A 10,618-nucleotide genomic window follows, 5' to 3' on the forward strand; every position below is an offset into this window, starting at 1 on the left:
TCCTACCTGTTCTTTGCCAATATCCAAAATTTTATTAAGGCTATCCCAGGAGACCCAAGCAGTTGTGAGAAGAAAATGCAATTCAGAAGTCAAAATGGGGGATGATAGAAAATCAGGATCTGTTACAGAAATTTAAATTAAATGCACCACAGAGGAGGGGGCCGAATCATGGAGCACTAAAGTGAGGTCCACATGCATTTGATAATGATGATGCTGTCCAGTGGCTGATTACACGTCCGTGGCCCTCATGTTTTTCATGGAGTCTTTGTGATGCTCCCTCAATTCACACTCCCTGTATTCCCTTTTAGTCTTTTATCCTTGTAGTTGAATATTTTGAGTATATGGAACAAGAGTAAAAATCTGAGAAGGCATCACCAGAATGGTCAAAATGAAAAAGATGAAGATTCTGACTATTGGCAAGGATGTGGAATGCTGCTGGTAGGAGTCTAAACTGACACAACTCCTCGGAAAAATGCTTGGTTAAGTACTCATTAACTCTGAACGTAAATCACCCCAGGGCTCAGTAAGTCTACTCTTAGGTACGTACGTAACAGAAATGCATAAAATAGTCAGCAAAAGACATGTAGCAGAATGCTCAAATACCCTCAAACTGAAATTACCCAAATGTCCATCAGCAATACAGTGGATAAATTGTGGCATGTTCATAAAATGGGGTGCTCTACAGCAGCGGTCCCCAACCTTTTCTGGCACCAGGGACCGGTTTCATGGAAGACAAATTTTCCACGGATGGGGTGGTGGGGAGTGTGGGGATGGCTCAGGTGGTAATGCGAGCGATGGGGGAGATGGTTCAGGTGGTAAAGTGAGCGATGCGGAGCGATGGGGAGCGGCAGATGAAGCTTCGCTCGCTTGCCCACCGCTTACCTCCTGCTGTGCGGCCTGGTTCCTAACAGGCCGCAGACGGGTACCAGTCCACAGCCCGGGGGTTGGGGACCCCTGCTCTGCATTATTGAGAGTGATCTAATCTTAAATTACACCCATCAATTATAGGTAAATCTTATAAACGTTGAACAAAAGAAGCCAGATACAAAAAAGAAAACACTGTATGATTTTACTTATATGAAGTATTAAAAACAGGCACCACTAATCTGTGCTGTTTAGGAGCCAGGATGGACTTCCCTGGTGGCACAGTGGTTAAGAATCCTCCTGCCAATGCAGGGGACACGGGTTTGATGCCTGGTCGGGGAAGATCCCACATGCTGCAGAGCAACTAAGCCCGTGCGCCACAACTACTGACCCTGCCCTCTAGAGTCCGCGAGCCACAACTACTGAACCCGTGTGCCGCAACTACTGAAGCCTGCATGCCTAGAGCCCATGCTCTGCAACAAGAGAAGCCACCACAATGTGAAGCCCGTGCACCGCAACGAAGACTAGTTCCCACTCACCGCAACTAGAGAAAGCCCGCATGCAGCAACGAAGACCCAATGCAGCCAAAAAAAAAAAAGAAGAGGTGAGGATGGTGGTTATCCTTGGAAGATTAGGAACCAGAAGAAAGCATGACCAGGGGCTTCTTGGGTGTGGGTCATGTTCTGTTTCTTTGTCTGGGTGTTGGTTACAAAGGTGTGTTCAGTTTGTGAAAATTCATTGAACTGTATGCTGAAGCAAATTTTTAGTATATTATATTTCAATATAACTTTTTAAAATGTTGGCAAGGTTCAGTTCATTATTTCTACCACCTTCACTTTGACCACCCTAGACACCACTAGCAATTTTTGTGTAACGAAGCTGACCAGCTGAGTCAACCAGCTACAGACAATTCCTGCACTCCTGAAATTTATACAACATTTTAAACAGAATAGAGCATTTTCACATCATTATTTCAAGATGGTAGAGTCAATGTCTTCATCTAAAAGCTAAGGCTATAGAGGGCTTTTGTTAGTTTTAAAATGCTAATGTAATCCAAACGAGCTATAGGTGGATTTCATAAAGTAGCAAAAACTCTAAATTCACAATTTAGAGTGACACTGCAAGAAAAGGATATCTACAAAGCAAAAATATATTTTTCAAATAATTTTAAACCCTAAATTTATGTGAATCTCTTAATAAAGAACAAAGAAAATTAACAAAATAAATTCTTAAAAAGCTGAGGCTAGAAATATCACCCTTATAGGACTATTGCAAATAGTAACCAAGGTCTTGCATATAGCAACAGTTCCTGGCACTGGTGGGCATTCAGAGCAGTGGCAATCCTGAACCCCTGTTTGGACTTTGAATCAGGGAAAGGAGGAAAAATGAACAATCACTAAGCAAGCGTTATGTGCCAAGCATTGGTCATAAATTCGTAAGCTGCTATGTAAGTCATCTTACTTAATCCCCCATCAACCCTGTGGGGTTAAAAATAGCTTCCTCCATTGTCCAGTTAAGGTAAATGAGGCTCAGAGAGCCAGGTAAGCAACATCACAGAGCCATAGGAGATACCCTGATATTTGAAGCCAGGCTTGCTTACTTCCAAAGCTCATTTCCCAAGAGCCCGCCACCTCCCAATTAGTTAGAAAACTAACCAAGTTGTACTTTAATTTCTCTAAACATAGTGGTTTCCTTCTGAGGTAGGAATCATCCACTCAGCTGGTTTCCAGAGTACCATTTTCCCTGTTGAGTTGACTTAGCGGTAAAATAGTTTGTGAATGAAGTGGGCAGAGTGATCCGGAGAACAGCAGGGAAGTCTCAAAGGACCTTGTGATTTGGGGCTCTCACTGTGGGAGTTGTTATGCTTCTCAGTAACTGCATATTGAATAAATAACTCCAATTTCCATGGAGTGGGATGTCCGGATCCTCCGACTTTTAATACTTATTGACTTATTTTATCTGGTTTATCAGTTTAACAACTAAAACACACTTTCCTCATAGTCAAGTTTCCCAGGAGTATACCAGAAAAAATGGTAGATGCAAATTTGTTAATATCCACTTTCACCTCTGCTGAAAGGAAAATAATAAAAAGTCCAGGTACGGGCCAAAAATAACTTTCACTGAAATAGGTCCAGAAGCTCAGCTCTGGTCCTTGCAACCAAGATATGATGTGGTCTGCTTTCTCTGCAAATTAGAACTTTGCCAACGTGTGTTGGCCTGATGCCTCTGACAGCTACACAGAGAAAGGCATGGGGAGAAGACATGGCAGAGGAACTCATATCTGTGGTTCCAAGCATCATTCTAGACACCTGAAACTTAGATGTCATTACTCTTAACTTAGAAAGAGAAAATTGAGGTCATAGAGGTCAAGAAACATGCTTACTGCCAAAGAAATATTAAATGACAGAATTAAAATGTAGGTCTATCTCATGGATTGGCAAAATTTTTTTGTAAAGGGCCAGATAGTAAACATTTCAGCTTTGTGGGCCATACACTCTTTGTCACAACTACTCAACTCTTTTGCTGTAGTGGGAGGGCAGTCACTGACAGTATATGAGGAAGTAATTGTTCCTGTATGCCAATAAAACTTTATTTATGGATGTTGAAATTTATATCTCATAAAATTCTCGTGTACCTCCAACTAGTATACTTTCTTGAAATTTTTTCAACTATTTAAAAATGTAGGGACTTCCTTGGTGGCACAGTGGTTAAGAATTCGCCTGACAATGCAGGGGACACAGGTTTGATCCCTGGTCTGGGAAGATCCCACATGCCACAGAGCAACTAAGCCTGTGAGCCACAACTACTGAGTCTGTGGTCTAGAGCCCATGCTCTGCAACAAGAGAAGCCACTGCAATGAGAAGCCCACACACCACAACAAAGAGTAGCCCCTGCTCTCTACAACTAGAGAAAGCCTGCATGCAGCAATGAAGACCCAATGCAGCCAAAAATAAATAAATAAATAAATAAATAAATAAAATGAAATATGCAGTAGCTTTAAAAAAAATAAAAAAAATAAGAATGTAAAATCATTTTTGGCTTGCAGGTGTGCGCAAGCAGGTGTGCACAAACAGTTGTGGAGCCAGATTTGGCCCACAGGCCATAGTTAACTGACCACTGTTATTTTCTGATTCCAAAGTTCAAGGCAGGCTGTTTTGACTTAGAAGATTGCTTTATCTAAAGTTCCTTGGACCTACTGTGGAGCACAGGGAACTCTGCTCAATGTTATGTGGCAGCTGGGATGGGAAGGGAGTTTGGAGGAGAATGGATACATGTATACATACAGCTGAGTCCCTTTGCTGTGCACCTGAAACTAGCACAACATTGTTAATCAGCTATACTCCAATATAAAATAAAAAGTTAAAAAAAAATAAAAATAGAATTCGTTGGGATCAGAACCTCCCTACCAAGCAAGACTTGGCTTTATGCTCAACATGCTTTGACTTTTGAGAAGAGACCTTTGGCACACAGTGGAGGGATGGTGAGTGTGTGTGTGTGTCTGTATATCTGTGTGTGTGAAAGAGAGACAGAGACAGAGAGACAGAGAGTGAGAGACAGAGAGAGGGAGAGGTAGGAGGCACAAAGAGCAGACAGCAAAAAACATTAAATCATTTTTTTCTCTTATACCAACTGACAGATGTTGATACTTCCTTTTCAAAATCTAGGGTGTCTTGCTACCTGTTTTCTAAAATGGGAGAGAATTAAAGTCATGTCAGCATGAAGACTGATTGTATTGAAATGAATAGGGAGAACTGTTCAGTCTCTGGTGACTGGAATTCAATGGATGTCTCACTTGAAATTTGTGAATGTTAACATTGGGTCATGAGTGGTCATGGGGGCTTTGCAGATGTTGTCTACGGAGGCTTGTGGATAGTACCTGCTGAGGTCCTCCATGTTATCCACTGCTTCATTAGGTTATGGTGATGTCCGTTCATGAATCCAGGAGGCATAGCTGTGTTCATGGCTAAACCAGGAGGAATCTTGCACAGGTTCACCCATGACAGGTAGGTGCATTGGAGGACTGGGCATGAAGACAAGAGAGAAATAATCGGCATCATGAAATGTTAAACTGGAAGGAATCCTTGGGCAAACCCAACTTGGGGGATAATGGACATCTAGATGTTAGCTAGTTCGTGCTGGAGCCAAGGCTGATATCTGCACAGATACTGATTTTTTTCTCTATCTAGAATTGAGGGCTGTTTAAGATGGTCAAAAGGCTGTAAGCCTGGTTTCTCCATAGAGAATTCAAAAATAACAATATCAAGTCATGAAATAAGTGAAGGAAGCCTCAAAGGGTTCTAATTTCCCCCATTATGACTATTTCTGATACTTTATAAAATGACAAAAATCAAATTCAAAGGATGAACTTTTTGTTTCTACTTTATAGTGCTTTAAGCAAGTAGATGATTTGCCCAGCCCTTCCCAAAAGCCCCTAGATTCACTTTTGGTGACATTGCTAGGCAACTCCCACGATATCTTGTGGGTCTGTGGAAACCATGTGTAAGCCTCCAGCATATCACGTAGATCACAGAAGTCCTATCACATGAAAATGTTCTGTTCCAAAAGTTCCTTGGAACTTCACATGCATTTTTCTTATAGAACAACGTTCCAAGGGATGGTTATCTCCCCAGGCCATCAGAAAAGCCTACTGGATTCCCCTTGTGGCTGAACTGGAATGAAAGTGCTCAGAGGCTGCTGAGGCCCAGACTTCCAACCCTTGGTGAGGCAGCTTGATGGATTGGGAAACTGGTAGGGACTCGGCCATATCCTGTCCTCCTCCTTTTGGGAGAACTTGGCAGCCGTTGAGTGGTGAGAGGGAGGAGGGCCTGTGGGAGTGGGGGCTGAGAGGGGGGAAGCTAAGGTCTCCTTTGGAAACAGCGGAGGAAGGCTTCATGTTAAAGGGGAAAGGAGGAGACAGGAAACCTCCATTAAATTGTTTATAAGTTGAATTGTTTCTAAGGCCGGAACTGACAACTGTGTTTTTACAAAGTAAAAAAGGATGCCGTGAGTTACACAGCCTTCATTCAGGCATATCCAATGCTTAAGAAGATCAGAGTACAGTTTTCTTTGGACAGGTGGTTTTCGAAAAATTGAGTGTTGGGACAGTGTATAAATCTTTCCAATCTGAAGATTATTGGAGGTTATTGCTGAGGCCATTTGAACAGGATTGTGATATCCACGGACTGTGGAATGGTTCAAATTGCTGCCTAAGCAAACAATTATTTGTTTTTGCTTCTACAGTTAGACAAGGGAACATGTTTTGCATTCTATCAGCGGGGCTTTTATTGTTTTTCATGTTCGGACAAATGTTCTTTGAGAGGCGGGGTCTTGTTTGAGGAAATGTCAAGCTGTCCAACTTAGATTTATTGGTGATTGTGGCAGGTGCCAAATGTTTCAAGAAGTTGGTGTATGTATTTATTTTCCTCTCCCTTGCAAGATTTTTCTGGAACTAGGATATGTTCCCTGCAGGAAGAAAGCAAATGTATTACACTTAAACCAGTGTACAACAGAAAAACCTAAAGAAGGCTGGATGGATAGATGGAGGGATGGATTTACATCATCTGAAAGGCATTTACATCATCTGAAAGGCATTTTATGCCCCAAGTTCCAAAGCGAGGAAAGGCGGCTGAACAAGAAATGGTCATTTCAGGCACAGGCTTGTGGTATATGGTGTCTGGGTGGGCTAAAGAGGCATGATTTATGGGGGTATTGTAAGTCTGGCTGGTTCTAAAGTATTTGCCCTCCAATGTCCAGAAATTCCCATCTTTGGCATAGTCCTCAGAGAACCACTGACTTAGCCCAACTTTCCCACTACGTACCCCAACAAGAAGGTCAAATTTAATGTGAACCTTTTGGCGGGGAATGTTTTGGAGGCTTATGTTTTATCTTTAAAATTGCTAGGAATTTTCATCCTTTCCATAACATACTCATGTTTTATTTAACTTAAAACTGTCACCCACCCTCAAATCTTTGAGTAACACTGATGTTCCAGGAAGATGGGCCACGTTTATCCCACAGCCCTGAACACTCCCAGTAATACTGTCTTGTTTCCTCTGGGGCAGGAAGATCTTGTTTTGAGAAACAAGGATTTCAATCATTATCCAATTGGTGGTCCAGCCATTGTCCTTTGAAATGTACAAATCCTCCCTTGGAACAATAATGTGTGAGTTCATTTTTACATGAGGAGGAGGTGATTTGTCCCAGGAGTTCATTGCCATTTTGGAAAACAGTACTCTGGCCTCTGAGGGATTGGAAACTAGAAAATCTTTGGTGATGAAAAAAGGGGAGGCTTGAAAATATGTAGTATTATTTTATTTTATTTTTTATTTATTTATTTTTTTGGCCAGCCACGTGGCATGTGGGATCTTAGTTCCCCAACCAGGGATGGAACCCGAGCCCCATGCAGTGGGAGCACGGAGTCTTAACCACTGGACCGCCAGGGAAGTCCCTGCAATATTATTTTAGAAGGGTAAACTTGGGTGGAGATGTGGGGAATCTGGTTGAAGGAGGAGGAGTGGCGTGGGGCTGAGGGAGAAGCAGAAGCAGAGAAAAAAGGGTGGAGGTGTAAATGGCAAATTTTGCCTCAGGTTTTAAAATGGTTTTTCATTCTTCCGAATCAATCTCCAAACTCAATTCATTCCTTAGCTCCGACTCCAACGCCTGAATTCCAATGCCAGTATCTCCACCTGGAGAGCCAAGTCAACACATCCACGATGCTAACTCACCTGTGGGTGGTCCCGCCTACTCCTTCCTCCTGCTGCTTCTCTACGTGGTGGTTCTTATGCGACTCTTTGGCTTCATACCTGACACCACCAACTACGTGTCTCACTGTTTTAGCCCAGAGCCTGAGGAAGCTTCATTTTTTCCTTCTCCCAACCTCCCAGGCACACATCCGATTAATCATGAAATCTAATCAAGTAACCTCAGAAACAACCTTTTGTGTTCTGTAGAAATTAGAGTTCCTGCAGGAAGCACTCAAAAGGCTGAATGGCAGAGAGTTTAATGAAGAGCCCACTTACAGAGCAGGGATGAGGAAGCTAGGAAAGAATAACGAAAGACTCAGGGACAACCATAGGATGCTATTAACTCCCTGGGAAATAAGGGGCAAGGGCAGCAGTGGAATTCTCAAAAGTCCCTTATATGTGAGCTTGGGACTCTGGAAGAAGGGCCACCCAATGGGATCCGAAACGGCAGTGCAGCCACTGCCAAAACTGCATTGAGGCAAGAGTGGGGCAGGGAGAACGGACGCCCTGACCACTCTCCCTCCCCCCCACCCCCATCCTCTCATCTTCTACTGGTGCTTCTCACTGACAAAGACCAATGAAAAATCAGAGGGCAAAGGAATTTAGTGCTATAGGTCATAGGGCTAAGTCTCCTGGGGCACAGAAAGGACTGAGATGGGAGCAAACTGGACCTGGTGGGGTAAGAACAAGTGGAGAATAACCAGCCCCAAATCATCTCCTCCCTTCAATACTTGACAAGGCAGCCTTCATTTGTATTCTCTCTTTCCTAGACAGCTGGACAAAATCTCCCCGATTGTCCCAGTTTGTGATCTAACTTCATTTTAAACCAATTGTTAATGTCTTAACAATTTTAATGCTGACAGATGGTGCTTATGTGTAATATACATCCTGGGGGGGGCACCCATGGCTCGCACTATACCCCAAGGCTGTGGCTCCTTTCCTATGTGTTCCCCTCAAGAGAATATGAGGAGCTGTACACAGACCTGGTATCACATGATGATTATGGAATTGTCTGCATTTCATTAAGAAAAATCACTTGCAAACTCTATTTAGAAAACTATTACAAACATATTCCTGGGGCCTAACAGGTATTCATAGTGGAAGCTCAATAGACACTTGTTGAAAGGATGAGTGTTACTTGTGACACACCCAATAGTGGATCTTTACACACTAACGTTTTGAATACTAGACCTCCACAATTAGACCTCCTGCTCTAGATTGAATTTCTATGAATGTGATATTACCCTTCTGTTACTTGCACACACAGGTAGCTTCCCATTGTCAAGAAGTTCTTAATATGGTGGAAAAGATGTCGTCACCAACCCAACCTCCCACCCTCACCCTGACCTCACAGGTCTCCTCTCCCACCTCTTCCAACACCATCTCTTCCCTGTCTACACTGTGCTCCTTTTGAGAATACACTCAAAGTAGTGATCTCTGTGCCCTGTGCACGTTCCCTTGATATTTAACATTTTAATGCATGCTGGCCCAAATTCCAGCTGCCAGCACCTGACACGCTCTGCCCATGCATGGGGAAGACTTGAAGTGCCAAGGAATTAATGGCCCCTGGAAGCATCTCTTACCAACAACTTTCGAGAATGGGCATATAATTGCCCCAGCTCCCACCTCCCTCAGGTGGGATAACTCTGAGGCACATGTTCTGCATTGTTCTGTGACTTCCCCTGCAGGGTTAAGCTCTAGTTACTCTCAGTGGTAACTTGGGCTTGATGCATCCTCAATTTGCTTCCATTCTTCCCTGCTTCACTTCCCCATTTCCCTACCAGTATTTCTTGGAATCACCTCTCGAATAAACTACTTGCCCTGGAAGCCTTATCTCAGGGTTGGCTTTTGGAGGAACCTAACCCAAGACATATCAGTGTTCTCTTTCAGTGTTGACTTACCTTTTCATAGGCCATTATTTGTGTTTGGATTCCCTTTTCCTTCTTTTTTTTTTATGTTTATTTATTTATTTTTTCAGCTGGGGACACAATATTTCTTTTTTTTTTAATATCTTTATTGGAGTGTAATTGCTTTACAATGTTGTGTTAGTTTCTGCTGTATAACAAAGTGAATCAGCTATACGTATACATATATCCCCATATCCCCTCCCTCTTGCGTCTCCCTCCCACCCTCCCTATCCCACCCCTCTAGGTGGTCACAAAGCACCGAGATGATCTCCCTGTGCTATGCAGCTGCTTCCCACTAGTCATCTATTTTACATCTGGCAGTGTATATATGTCAGTGCTACTCTCTCACTTCGTCTCAGCTTACCCTTCCCCCTCCCAGTGTCCTCAAGTCCATTCTCTATGTCTGCGTCTTTATTCCTGTCTTGCAACTAGGTTCTTCAGAACCATTTTTTTTTAAGATTCCATATATATGTGTTAGCATACGGTATCTGTTTTTCTCTTTCTGACTTACTTTACTCTGTATGACAGACTCTAGGTCTATCCACCCCACTACAAATAACTCAATTTCGTTTCTTTTTATGGCTGAGTAATATTCCATTGTATATATGTGCCACATCTTCTTTATCCATTCATCTGTCGATGCACACTTAAGTTGCTTCCATGTCCTGGCTATTGTAAATAGAGCTACAATGAGCATTGTGGTACATGACTCTTTTTGAATTATGGTTTTCTCAGGATATATGCCCAGTAGTGGGATTGCTGGGTCGTATGATAGTTTTATTTATAGTTTTTTAAGGAACCTCCATACTGTTCTCCATAGTGGCTTTATCAATTTACATTCCCACCAACAGTGCAAGAGCGTTCTCTTTTTTTTTTTTTTTAACAACAACAACTTTTTTTTTTTTTTTTAATATTTCAGCTTACTTTTTTTTTTTAAACTTTGGGTTTATTTTATTTATTTATTTATTTATTTATGGCTGTGTTGGATTTTCATTTCTGTGCGAGGGCTTTCTCTAGTTGTGGCAAGTGGGGGCCACTCTTCATCGCGGTGCACGGGCCTCTCATTATCGAGGCCTCTCTTGTTGCGGAGCACAGGCTCCAGAC

Source organism: Balaenoptera ricei, chromosome 15 (genome assembly GCF_028023285.1).
Source record: "Balaenoptera ricei isolate mBalRic1 chromosome 15, mBalRic1.hap2, whole genome shotgun sequence".
Taxonomy (NCBI): domain Eukaryota; kingdom Metazoa; phylum Chordata; class Mammalia; order Artiodactyla; family Balaenopteridae; genus Balaenoptera; species Balaenoptera ricei.